This window comes from Oryza sativa, chromosome 1, assembly GCF_034140825.1.
Source record: "Oryza sativa Japonica Group chromosome 1, ASM3414082v1".
Taxonomy (NCBI): Eukaryota; Viridiplantae; Streptophyta; class Magnoliopsida; order Poales; family Poaceae; genus Oryza; species Oryza sativa.
Genome location: NC_089035.1, coordinates 19928955 through 19942582, shown reverse-complemented (window position 1 = coordinate 19942582; position 13628 = coordinate 19928955).

Here is a 13628-nt window from a genome sequence, read left to right as displayed (position 1 = left end):
TCGTTTTCTACAAATAGTGCAGCAATTGTGTTTTGCACCAGGGAGGTACAACCCTTACTGAGTTGCATGTGCATATAAACCGATTTTTATACATGGCATCTTAGCCTGCGAAAGTTGTGTTACCACCGCTGGCCTCTTAAGGCAGCTGCCCAGGAAAGCAAAAATGAAATTTCACAGACACCTGCCTCTTAGCGAAGCCATAGGGTGAAGTGCTTGGGCGAAGCCAAGCGACAAAGACCAAAGGGTTCGCCACCAAGCCCTCCATCGGAATTGCTAAATATTTGTTGACAGATTTTTGATGGATAAATCTTTCACTTTCTAAACCGTTGGATGTGTCCTAGATTCATGCTAACAGTTTAATACGCATCAAGGTATGTGCTTTTAGGAAGAAAAACAAAACCATATTTAGGATCGATCCTGTGACCTCATGGGATGAAAGCGTGACTGCCTCATTGGGCAACTATATATTATATTTTTATGATCTAGTTGAACTTACATCTTACTTATATTATAATTACATGCGAGTTACATGCAAGTTACATATGTAATTATAATACAAATATAGTGTAATTATAAAAATTACATATGTAATTATAGTATAAATATAGTGTAATTATGAAAATTACATTGTAATTATGTCACAGTTATATTTGACAGATTTTTAGGCTAATTTTTAGTCGAATGTTGTATAGATAGTCCCCTCTCCATTAATTCGGCCAAGTCACCACTAAGGGCGAAGGCTATAAGGCGAAGCAAGCGGCCTTCACCCGAGTAGGAGGTGCCTTTGACTATGGGCTCGGGAGGCCCTGCGGCCCATGGGGGCATTTCGCTGTTAATGGGCTGGCCCAAAGAGATCGCCTGATGGTCCATAAATACAAAAGACACTGTGTACCCCCACTAATGTCCCTATCATAAGAGTATCCCTATAAATTCCCATGTACTAACTAAACCCAAGAGGGTATGAGCCTATACTAAGACTATAAATAGCCCCTAGGGCCATGTAACGGGGGGATCCCAAAATTTTTTTACCAATTAATATATTGCTTTTACTAATCCATCAATTCATTGAGTGAACCACATTGTTCGACGTGATGCAGTTGTCTTTCGACAACAATGCAATTAAAAGAAATATTTCGCTATAGATATATCAAAATCTAATATAGGTTGGGAATCCTAAAAGTTTGTAACTTGTAGATATAGTATAATTATAGTGTAATTGTATTATAAGTTTGTAACTTGTATATAACTATACTACAACTTAAAGATAATCTTACAGTAACAAGCTATTTTCTCGAAGCGGAAGTAGTGACACTGAAAGTCCTCACCAGTAAAATAAATAAGTCGTGCTATGAATTTTTCTTCCCAACTTGCATGAATCTTAAAATAAATCTAAGGGTGTAAAATTATGTAAAAGCTACATACAAGTAAAATATTGTAGTTACATACGAGTTATAATGTATTTATATTTTACAAAAATCGTATGGGTAAATAATCAATAGTGATTCAGCCTCTGATTATATCTATTATTAAAGATCCTTCGTCCTTTTTTGAATAGATTACTCAGCTAAAAAAAATCTATTAGTCAACAAATCTTCCGTCCTTTTAACAAGGATAAGGATTTTCATCCCTCGTGGGGATGTCGCATGAGGATTAATAATCGAACTAATTGAAAATGTCACTTCTTTGTGACTGAAGGTAGTATATGTCACTTCTTTGTGACTGAAGGTAGTATATTTAAAGTGTTTAGTCATCTCCTTGTCTCTCTACTGATTATAGACTGCATAGAATATGTGGAATACACATATTTTCACATTTTCCCATTGACCCAAACTGTTTTACTGTCTTCTCACCTTATCTTATTACTCAACTGGATTTTAATAAAATATATTTGTCTTGGACCATATCTCTTGTTTTCTCTTTACATTTCAATTGTAAAATTGGACTACAAGTTATCACATATTACAAACTAGATCAAATATGAGTTGGTACAAGCTACGAAGAGTTGCTATATCATAGATGCTGAAGGTTCATTTGGACATGTTAACTTTATTGCAAGGGCAATGCATGAGGATTCTGAAGGTGAACTCTTCTATGCTGAGTTGAATCCTGAAGATGGTACTATGGTTCCGACATGTTTCTGCTTGTTACATTAAGAAGATAAAGTTGGCGAGAATATTCTTTAATGCTTTTTGCACAAACTGACTATATTCATTATTTGTTTTGCTAACCTAACCTTTAAATTCATAGGTGGGTTAGAATTTGGAGACAATGAAATTAGTGAGCCTTAATTGGAGATTGACATGAAGTTTTGTTATTCGTGTAGTTCTGACCTACTACATACAAAGAACAGAGCATCCTACATAGGTGGACACTTCACCTGTCCAGGTTATTATGATTTTGATTGACACTGCTTATGAATTGAGTTAGACCTTGCTTTTATGGTACGAGTGTGGATTGAGTTAGTGATTATTAATAGATTGAGTTAACTGTTTGTGACTGTGTAAATATAAGAGTTGGGTTGTAAATTTTTACTGCTAGTATTTGTCTATACAATTAAACAGAAATGACATATTTGGTTGCATGTTAGAAATTTTGTTGAATATGCACTGAATTATATTTTGTTGCAGATTTTAAGTCAACTATCTGCCCATTTTTCTCAACCTAAATTTAGCTGAATATATAAGTACAAGTGAATGTTTGGTTTTGAAAATTCTATATATACTGCCATATCGTGCATTTTGTGCCTAACAAACAGAACAGCCATATTGTTTTTTCTTGTTTCATTCTGCATAGATCAATTCATGAGTTCTTACAATATTCAAGCATTTAATTACATGGAAGTAAATCTAAAATTTAACAAGAGTATATAGGTGCTACAGTACAGTCAGAAACATGGTGACATGGTGGTGTGCATGCGCAGCTCGGTGGAGTAGAACCACGAAGCCTCTGTGCCGGCTGCCTTTGTGTCAAGACTAAAATGAATCCAACCTAGAAATGGAGAAAACTCTCTCTCTCTCTCTCTCTCTCTCTCTCTCTCTCTCTCTCTCTCTCTCTCTCTCTCTCTCTCTCTCTCTCTCTCTCTCTCTCTCTCTCTCTCTCTCTCTCAGAATTCGTGGGCGCCGCAAGACCAATCTACGAGCTAAACTAGGGTTCTAACAATCCTATATAGAGATTGCGATGTGTCTTCGTTGCCAAGCTTCATTGTACCCCTACAGCGAAGCAGCTCCGACTTTGCCTAGCAGTAACCAAATAAGAATGATGGTCACCCACCGTAAAGCAAGAAATGATACCAAGACGGCGAAGGCCTCGTCAGCTTCGGAGTCATTGCAGGAGTCCACCAATGGCCACCGTTGCACGTTGAAGGTTCTTGGTGCTAGAAAAGAGGGGTTAGCGCCATAACAGCACCTTCAAGGAGGGGAACGACGCCTAATGGCATCATTGTCATCAACCAGGCCCATGGTCTGGCAAGGCTTTCGCTAGCGATTCCTGATCATAGTCCCACACAACCATCTTACACAACGACCATCGTCGGACCACCGCGCCATCCCATCACCACCCAAGCCCACTCCACCACCCCACAACTTAAACTGGCTCGCAGGGCTAGCTGCTCTGGATCAACCAGTGTTGTTGCCATCCTCTCAAACCCGCCACCCCCCTCCTCCCACCACCATCACCACACACACACACACACACACACACACACACACACTACCACCGTAAGCCTAAAGCATGTGTTTTGTATTTTTTCTCTCCCTATGAAATTAAGGGGAGAGGCCTGCAAAAATCATTTTTCTACAAGTGTGTCTCACCTCTCCTTTATCGGCCAGCCCACCGCCATCTATTTTTCCCCTCACTGTCGTAGCCTAGATCTCCATTCCCAGTTGTTATTCAACTCCATGATGTTGCCGCTTGCCCCATGGTCTTCATCGCCTAAGCCCCTCCCATCCTGTGGATCCTCCTTGCAACATGCCATCACCACGAATCTCTTCCTTCTGCGGGCTATCAGCAACCACCGCCCTACCGCCTAGCTCAACTCTGTGTCCTCTTTGTTACTCTCCTCCCCTTTACTCGTAGACGAGAGAAAATGACCGATGGATGAGAGGAAGATGAAAAAAAAACTACTTAGGCTAACGGAGTGAAATTGACGGAACCCTAATGCATGGTGATGTTATTTCTTAGATAAATTGTCTTATACAATGGTATTTTAACTTGCACGCATCGATGGGAAAATATGGAATCATGCTCTTATCTTGGTATTTTTTTTGGTTGGTGTGTTTGCTTTCATTTGGACTACACTCTTACAGAGTGCTAGTTTGTAATAATTGGCTGTAGCTTTTTTGAGCAAAGGCCGAGATGTTATTTCATTCCATTATCTAAAAAATCTTGGTTCTTAGTAACTTTCACGATGGGTACAATGATATCAGGACTATCATAAAGTGTACTATGTGATTGAAAAGAAAATATGTCGCTATAGATATAGCAAAATCTAACATAGGTTGGGAATCCTAAAAGTTTGTAACTTGTAAATATAGTATAATTACATTGTAATTGCATTATGGGTTTATAACTTGTTTATATCTATACTACAACTTCAAAAATCTTACAGTTACAAGCTATTTTCTCGAAGCGGATATCATGACACCGAAAGTCCTCATCAGTGCGTGCTATGATTTTTTCTTCCCAATTTGCATGAATCTTAAAGTAAATCCAACGGTGTAAAATTATGTGAAAGTTGCATACAAGTAATACTATAGCTACATGCAAGTTATAATATATTTACATTTTTATAAAAATTGTATAGGTAAATAATCACAATATAATTACACTACAATTATAATATATTTACATTTTACAAAAATTGTATGGGTAAATAATCAATAGTGATTGAGCTTCGGATTATATCTATTATTAAAGATCCTCCGTCCTTTTTTTTACAAAGGGAAATTGATTACTTAGCTAACAAGTGTTCACACAAGGTATGAGATGAAATTATAGCTTTCATCCAGCCATAAGTCTGTTAGAGACTCGCACTAGACTCTATTAGAGTATTAGCTCTATTACAGGCTTACACCGGGCTCGATCATCTGTCCTTTTGACTACACGTCTGCTCTAACAGATTTGGATTTTCATTCCCCGTGGGGATGAACTCTCATTACATGCATGCCATCTAAATAGTTATAAAAATTTTGAAAAAAATGACAACTAATTAATATAAAATATATCACTCCACAAACATGCAAGGCTAAATTCGATTTCTATAAGTTGTAACAAAAGGAAAAAATTAAACTAAAAATAGTTATAATACATTTGTAGTTATATTTGTTATTTTTGTTACAACTTGTACAAGTTAAATTTTAACTTACATATTCGTGGAGTGATATATTTCGTATTAATCTATCTTGTCAATTTATTTTTATTTTTTTGATGACTATTTAGATAGCATATGCATGAAAGATCCCCTTAAGGGATGAATACACCCTTCCCCGCTATCGGGAGGAAGGAGCGGGGAGAGGAGGAGTGGGGGAGAAGAGGAAGTTGTCGTCTTTGCACGCCGCCGCTGGGAGGGAGGAGAGGGGAGAGAAGTGGGTGAGAGGAGTGGGAGAAAGAGATAGCCAGGAGAGGAGTGGGGTGATGGGAGGAGAGAGAGAGAGAGTGGATAATAAATAAAAAAAAAAGTGGGAATTTTCTGGAGGTATTTTTGCAGGACGTGACTCCGACTTAGCCGCCCGATGGGAGGAGGTTAAAATCGGGCGCTGATGTCAGCGCCCAATTTACGTGTAAAACTACTTTAAACTGATTTTTCTCTTAAATTACTTATTCAAATCATGATCCGATTGCACCATTAAATTCATTGTAATTAAATCTTCAAAACAAGACCACACCTGGATATATTCCGACGAAATTTTTTTAGCTTATTATTGAATTATTTTTAAATGTTGCACGATGTTCCACCAGGTATATCGGAATTGTTTCACTAAGTATTCAAAAATGTTTCACTCGTTTAAATCGGGTGTTATTTCACCTTATATAAAAACAATGTTTCAGCAAATAGCGAAAGAATGTTTCAGTTCACTGCAACATTTGATCTATACATAGTGAAACATTATAAATACACTAGGTGAAACATTTTTCGGTGGAAAAAAATGAAACGAATTCCCTTACTTGGGGGTTTCCAAAATATGTGGGTTTTTTTTGTTGCAATGGAATACTTCAGTTCACTGCAATATTAGATCTATACATAGTGAAACATTGTGAGTACACTCGGTAAAACATTTTTTGTGGAACAAAAAATAAACCAAATTCTCTTAATAGTGGGTTTCCAAAATATGCGGGTGATTTGTTGCAAAAGAATATTTTAATTCACTGCAACATTAGATCTATATATAGTGAAACATTGTAAGTACACTAGATGAAACATCTTCTATGGAAAGGGGAGGGACAAGTGGGTGGATCCAGTGGGGGTGCGCACGTGGGAGGAGGGGGAACGACCGATTTTCCCACCTCCCCCGTCGACTGATCCTAATCATTCTCCTATTTTTGCATGCGGGCGAGTAAGAGCCCTTTGCGTGCGGATATTTTAAGTGGTCAATTTGGAAAATTTGATTTTTGCATACATATTTTTTAAGTCATATAGAAAAATTAGAGTCGATTTTTGCAGATGCGGAACTCAACCTATTAGGATGCTCGTAAAAAAAATCATTTTTAGGTAGTGATTTTCCCTGCTCTAACGTTGGAAAGAAACGTGCAAGTTGGCTTGCTAGCTTGTGTACGTATCAAGTGTCATAGTGGATGTAATGGAGTAATTAGCTAACCTAATAAGATTTTTTTTTAAGGAAAAAAGCCTAATCAGATTTGGATGGACTCATGGAGGCGACATCGCGAGGCCATGCGGCCGAGCGTCACGCTCCAGCTCGGATGTCGCGCGCCACCGTCTTCCTGTTCCGACTCGAATCCCCCCTCCGAATGTGCCGCATTTGCCGATATCGATCCAGGCTATTACTCCGAGTCGGATTCGATCGAATCGGAGTCGACGCGCGCCACTCCATATAATCAGGCGCCGCGCGGAGACGGCCGACGGTGCGTGCGCTGCTAGCTAGCTGCTGCATTTTCTCGCTGCTATACCGCAAGCCGATCGATCAATCGATTTCCGCTCTCTTTCCGAGAGACAGTCATGCCGATGCCACCGGCGGTGAGATACTACGTGCCGTGCGAAGAAGCGGACGACATCCACGACCTCGGGGAGGAGGAGCAGTTTTGTCCTCTGCCACTGTCGCCGCCTTATTCCCCGGCACAGCCGTCGCCGCCGCCGACATCGCCACCGGCATCGCCGACGCTGCTGCCCACGTCTCCTCTCTCCGACGACCATGCCGATCACACCACGGACAGCTTGATCACCTTCGCGAGCACCGTCGACGTCGCCGCGGACGACGACTTCTACTTCGACTTCGACTTCGACGCCGACGACGACGCCATGGATGAGAAGCACGCGGAATACCTCGCGGAGTGCGCGCTGAAGCACTACAACGGCGACGCCGCCAACGAGGCCAAGTACGAGCTCGTCGCCGCCTCCGCCACGGCGAGCGGCTTCATGGACTGCCGCGGCGCCTTCCACTTCCACGTCAGCTTCTTCGCCAGGGCCGCCGGCGCCGGCGCGGCGGAGGCGGCTCCCCGCTTCTTCTTGGCCGAGCTGCACCACCGCATCGCCATGCTCCCGACGACCTGCGTCGTCTCATTGAACAACGACGACGAGATACAGATGGATCCCCAGCCTTCCGGTTGCTTTGATGACGAGCCGTTTGATGTCATCATCAAGCATCCAAAGGGTTTGAATAAGTAGCTGGTCGATCGGGACAATATACGTATATAGCATGTCTCTTATTAATTCCTTTCCGTGTAATAAAACTGCTTGCGGATTGTAATACCTGGACTATTAGTTGTAAATAAAGCACTGGTAATTAAATTGATCAGTGCTGAATAATTAAGCGGTTGCCGGTGTACTCCCTCCGTCCCATAATATAAGGGATTTTGAGTTTTTGCTTGCAGCGTTTGACCACTCGTCTTATTCAAATTTTTTTGAAATTATTAATTATTTTATTTGTGACTTACTTTATTATCTACAGTACTTTAAGCACAACTTTTCATTTTTTATATTTGCATAAAAAATTTGAATAAGACGAGTGGTCAAACGTTGCAAGCAAAAACTTAAAATCCCTTATATTGTGGGACAGAGTGAGTATTTCATTTACACAAGCGGCTCTGATACTCCCCCACTGCGATAAGGGTCCAGATCACCTAGAGTTGGCTACAACTCCACCTGATGGATTTGACTAAATCCGTGTCATCAATTGTAATTCTATGGCTAAGATGAAGCCCACCTATTAACTTATCCTAATTAACTCTCTCCATCACATTGGCTTGAATGAAAATTACTTACTTTCTTCTTTTTTATGTTCCTAATGGGTAAATGTTTCTGCCAACAAAATTAACAAAGTATATATGCACGTTCTCTTCTCCAAACAAGAAGCTATGGTCATGTATAAAACAATGTTAACCGCATAGTACGTGCAAACATACACATACCGTATACACACACAAATATTGCTAAAAACGAGCCACAAGCCCAGTACGTTTTTATACAGTGGATGAACCATGGCATTTTCGAGTTATGCAAGTAAAATCAGTTTGTATATTCTCTAGATATATATTATTTGTTGATTTGTTACAAAAATTAGGACAAGTTAGCTTATTTAAAAAAGACTAGTGGGAATTTGTTATAGTTCATCTCAACCGTTGTTATATATAGACGGTAGAGATTTGATCAAATTCACCGGGTGGAGTTGGAGTGAACTCCAGGGGATCCCCACCCCTGCGATAAGCTTAAAGCAGAGGTTTTGCCTTTTTCTCCGCCCGTGAAATTAAGGGGAAGGGACGAACGAAAAATTGTTTTCTAATGTGTAATGTGTCGTTGATGGTCCTTAAATATCAAATTTGACCATCAACTCCTCCATAAAACTATATCAAATGAAACATCAGACCTAGTGATAGGATTTGTTACTAACTATTTTCATAAATGTTAGCAAATATTTGTATGGATTAGATTTTATTCGACAATACACCTGCCATACAACAAAATATACCTCCGGCCAATCAAACACGGAACATAGATTGAGAGCCCACAAAATACTGCAAAACCATCATATTTGAGACCTATCCGATGTGCATTGTCATACGGGCCCACATGTCATACACTGGGAGGAGGTCGGCGGCCATAGGCGGTTTGCCTTGTTTGGCCAAGCTGAGAAAATGGACATTTAGCCACGTTCAAAAAGCGGTTTCGCTAGAATGCCATTCCGAAAACACATTTCGTTAAAATGCCAATATGAAACGCGTGCTCACCGCCACTTTGCCATTTTGGCCATTTTGTGCATTTTCGAAATCATTTTTCACTGAAATGCTTTCCCTGGACCAAAATACCCCTGACGCGGGCCCTACCTGTCATACTCTCCCACCTCTCTTTTTCCCCTTCTTCCCCTCTTCCTCTCTCTCTCTCTCGGACGCCATCGGAGCGGCAGTGGCCGGGAGACGGGCAGTGGCCGGCGGCCGGCGGCCGGCGGCTGGCGTCAACCAAGCGAGCGAGCGCCCTGACGTCTCTCCGGCCATGGCGACCACGCCGGCAGCGACAGCCGCGGCGACCTAGCGGCGCGAGCTGATGAACTTGGCGGCAACGGTGGCGGCGCACGTGCTCTTCTTCCCGGCGTCGGGGCAGGGCCACATCAACTGCATGATGCACTTCGCCATGGGCGACATCGTGGAGCTCCTGGAGTCACTGGGGACCAACGGCAGCCGGGTGAAAGGGGATTGATGCGGCTGGGGCAGGGGCGGCATGACGATCCTCGACGGTGGCAAGGATAAGGTGGTCGGCGGGGACAGCGAGCGCCTGAAGAGAGCACGATAAGCCGCTGGCGACGTCGTGCCACCACCTCGCCGAGCTCCGCATAAAGCACGCGCACTCCGCGGTCGCCTTCTCCACGCGCTGCGCCGCACCCGGCGGCGATGCTTCCTCCTGCCCTCGTTCCCGCACAAGAAGATGCCTCCTTCTGCTCCGGTGGTTGGCGGGACAAGGGCGGTGGCCGCGGCGGAGGCGGTGAGGGTGGGAACATGTTTGCGTTCTTGGAGGACGAGGCGAGGACACCGACAACGCCCACGGGTCTAGCGGCAGCAGCACCTTGTCGTTCTTGGTGCCTCTCTAGGGGCCTTCTCATTCTTCACCTCGCCGAAGCAAGCGGTGACGACCACGGGCACCAATGCCAACGGAGGCTGTGGTCTCTCCCTTGCCTTCCCTGATGCCGGCGAGCACGGGCTCCACCGACACCAGCGGCTTCTCCTCCTTCCCTTCGTCCTCACCCAACAGGGGTAATTCCGTCTCATCACCCGACATTCTAGTGAAAATGATTTCAAAAATACACAAAATAGCCAAAATGGCAAAGTGGATGTGAGTGCACGCTTCATATTGGCATTTTAGCGAAACGCGTTTTCGGGATGGCATTCCAGTGAAACCGCTTTTTGAAAGTGGCTAAATGTCCATTTTCTCGGCCAAGCTAGGGGTGGCGCTCTGCCCCATCGTTTTCCATGTGGCAATCTCCCATTGGCTGATAATGATGGTTGTGGGTGTACTGACCTCTGTAACCGCTATTTGACACTATGAAACCAGGGGGTCATTTCATTTGCAACACACAACTCAAGTTGAGTACAACTCACTTTCATTCAAGGCTACTCTCTAGTAGAGTATTAGAAAATAGAGTGAGAGTGAGGGAAAGTTCTAGAGAAGTATCGGAGTTGTCGGCACTCCCTTCTCTCGTGTACCTCGGCAAATGCTTCTTTAATAAAGTGAGTATTCGATCGAGATTTCCTTTTGGTATTTAATTTTCTTATTAAGTAAGATATATTTTCATCGTTGCGGGTTTATCGCTTAGTATTTCTATTAAGTGTTTTAGTACTAGAACTCTAGATAAAAATGAAAGTTCATGTGCGAGGCTAGAGTAGTAATCAATAACATAAAGGTTGTGTCTAGGTTAGAAGTTATTTTTGTTTGATGTGTGGTCCATGGGTTGTAGAGATAGGTGGCAAGTGGTGACAACTATGTCTGACCTTTGTAATCCTTCATGTTCGGATACATTATAAAGCCGTAGAGCGGACTCAAATGGTAGACCAGGGAGAGCGATGCCTCCCTGGTCAAGTTTATTAATCCATAGAAATTCTTTCTATTCTAATCCTATTCTTGTATTATACACACATGTTCCATGTGATTCGATACCCTTGAAATACTCTGTGGTGAAGTGCTACAGCTATCCTTCCGCTTATGGATTTATCTGTGATCGTATCAAATACCAACATGTGTCTCGCCTCTTCTTCGTCGGCCAGCCCACCACCAGCTCCCTTACTATCATTGCCTGGATCTCCACTCCAGGTCGATATTCAACTCCATGATGTCACCTCTCACCGTCCTAGAACCAGCTACACTGCCAATTCGTAGGGCCTATCACTGTAGGTTTCCCTATTGGCAGTGGGTCGGTTACAATGTTGCCAACGAGAAACACTATCGGTTGATATCGAAATATTTCTACCACACCAAGTAACAAATGGCAAGAGTAATTGTTTTAACTATGTGATTCCCCGCAATTTGCTACGAGAACTCTCAATATATATTTTTCGACAATCAAGCTAGGAAATAGGAATAGAAAGAAAAAAATAATAGAACATTAGTGTTTATTAGTACTTATCATGAAATAAACAAATAATACTCACGCTTTAATGTGCAACATATTGATAACTATGTGTTAAATATTATAAAAATGATAATATATTTGTTAAAATATTGCAAATGATATGAGGGTGATGATCGGATAAGTTTGCATGTTGATTTATATGTAATTAAATAAATTATAGATAATGTTGTATGTCACTATGCTCGTATAAGATTCAATATGTAATTATTGCTAGTGGGTGATGATGTGACACGGTTGCATATTGCTAGTGGGTTATAACTTTATAGGAAGTATAGATTTTAGTCACTATTTTCTCTATATGATTGCTCTTATCTCTCACGTATCATCTTTTAAATAGATAATAAATTACTTTTAATCTTAATTATTTTTATACATTGTGTATTAGAAATATTACAACGTAAATATTGAAAGTTACGAGCAATTACTATGTAAGTATAGATAATTTATAATGTAATAAGGACGTGACTCCCGCTCGGGCGTTCGATGGGAGGAGATTAAAATCGGGCGCTGATGTCAGCATGACGTTAGCGCCCGATTTACGTGCAAAACTACTTTAAATAGATTTTTCTCTTAAATTACTTATCCAAATCAAGATCCGATTGCACCATTAAATTCGTTGCAATTAAATCTTCAAAGAAGACCACACATGGATATATTTCGTCGAAAAAAAATTAGCTTATTATTGAATTATTTTTAAATGTTACACGATGTTTCACTAGGTATATCGGAATTGTTTCACTAAATAGATCGAAAATGTTTCACTCGTTTAAATCGGATGTTGTTTCACCTTATATAAAAACAATGTTTCAGCAAATAGCGAAAGAATGTTTCAGTTCACTGCAACATTAGATCTATATATAGTGAAACATTGTGAGTACACTACGTGAAACATTTTTCGGTGGAACAAAAAATAAACCAAATTCCCTTAATATGGGGTTTCCAAAATATGTGGGTTTTTTGTTGCAATGAAATGTTTCGTTCATTGCAACATTAGATCTATATATAGTGAAACATTGTGAAGGTGAAATATTTTTTGGTAGAACAAAAAATAAACCAAATTCCCTTAATAGAGAGTTTGGGTTTTTTTTTACAAAAGAATATTTTAATACACTGCAACATTAGATCTATAAATAGTAAAATATTGTAAATACACTAGGTAAAACATCTTTTATGAAAAAGGGGAGGGAGAAGTGGGTGGGCCCAAACAGGTGCGCACATGGGGGAAGGGCCGGGGGAGCGACCGATTTTCCCACCTCCCCCAGTCGACCGATGCTGGGCATTCAAATGTGTAACTTTTCTTAGTAAAAAGTATGGCGCCATAAGTGAAACATGCAAGTTGCTTGGGGTTTAGGGTCTTGGGGTTTAGAGGATGTAATGGGATTAGCTAGCTAGCCCAACCATATTTGGATTAGCACACATTATTACATTCGTTCCTATTCCGAGTTGAATTATTCCCACTCATTATAACGACGGCGTTGCTATACGTACGACTAATTTGTTACGATAGTTGTACAATCAAACGTTTCTCTTCTAGGCTCATAACATTGTAAGTTCTGGTCCCACACTGGACCTTTTCTAGCGTTGAGCCCATATCCAAAAACCCAAGCTAATCACATCATCGTCCCGACATCTTATAATTAAGCTTCCTGGCACAGCTAACCAGAGTAATTTATTTTTCCTAATCAATCTTATATACTCGTGCTGTCGCTCAACACTTATCATGTGACCCAGCTTAAGTTAAGTAAATTATTTTGATGTGAACCTAGTTTAAGTAAATTACCCATACACATATGTTCCTTGCACCTCGGACCCTGGTAGCATCACCCCTAGTTGGAACTATTC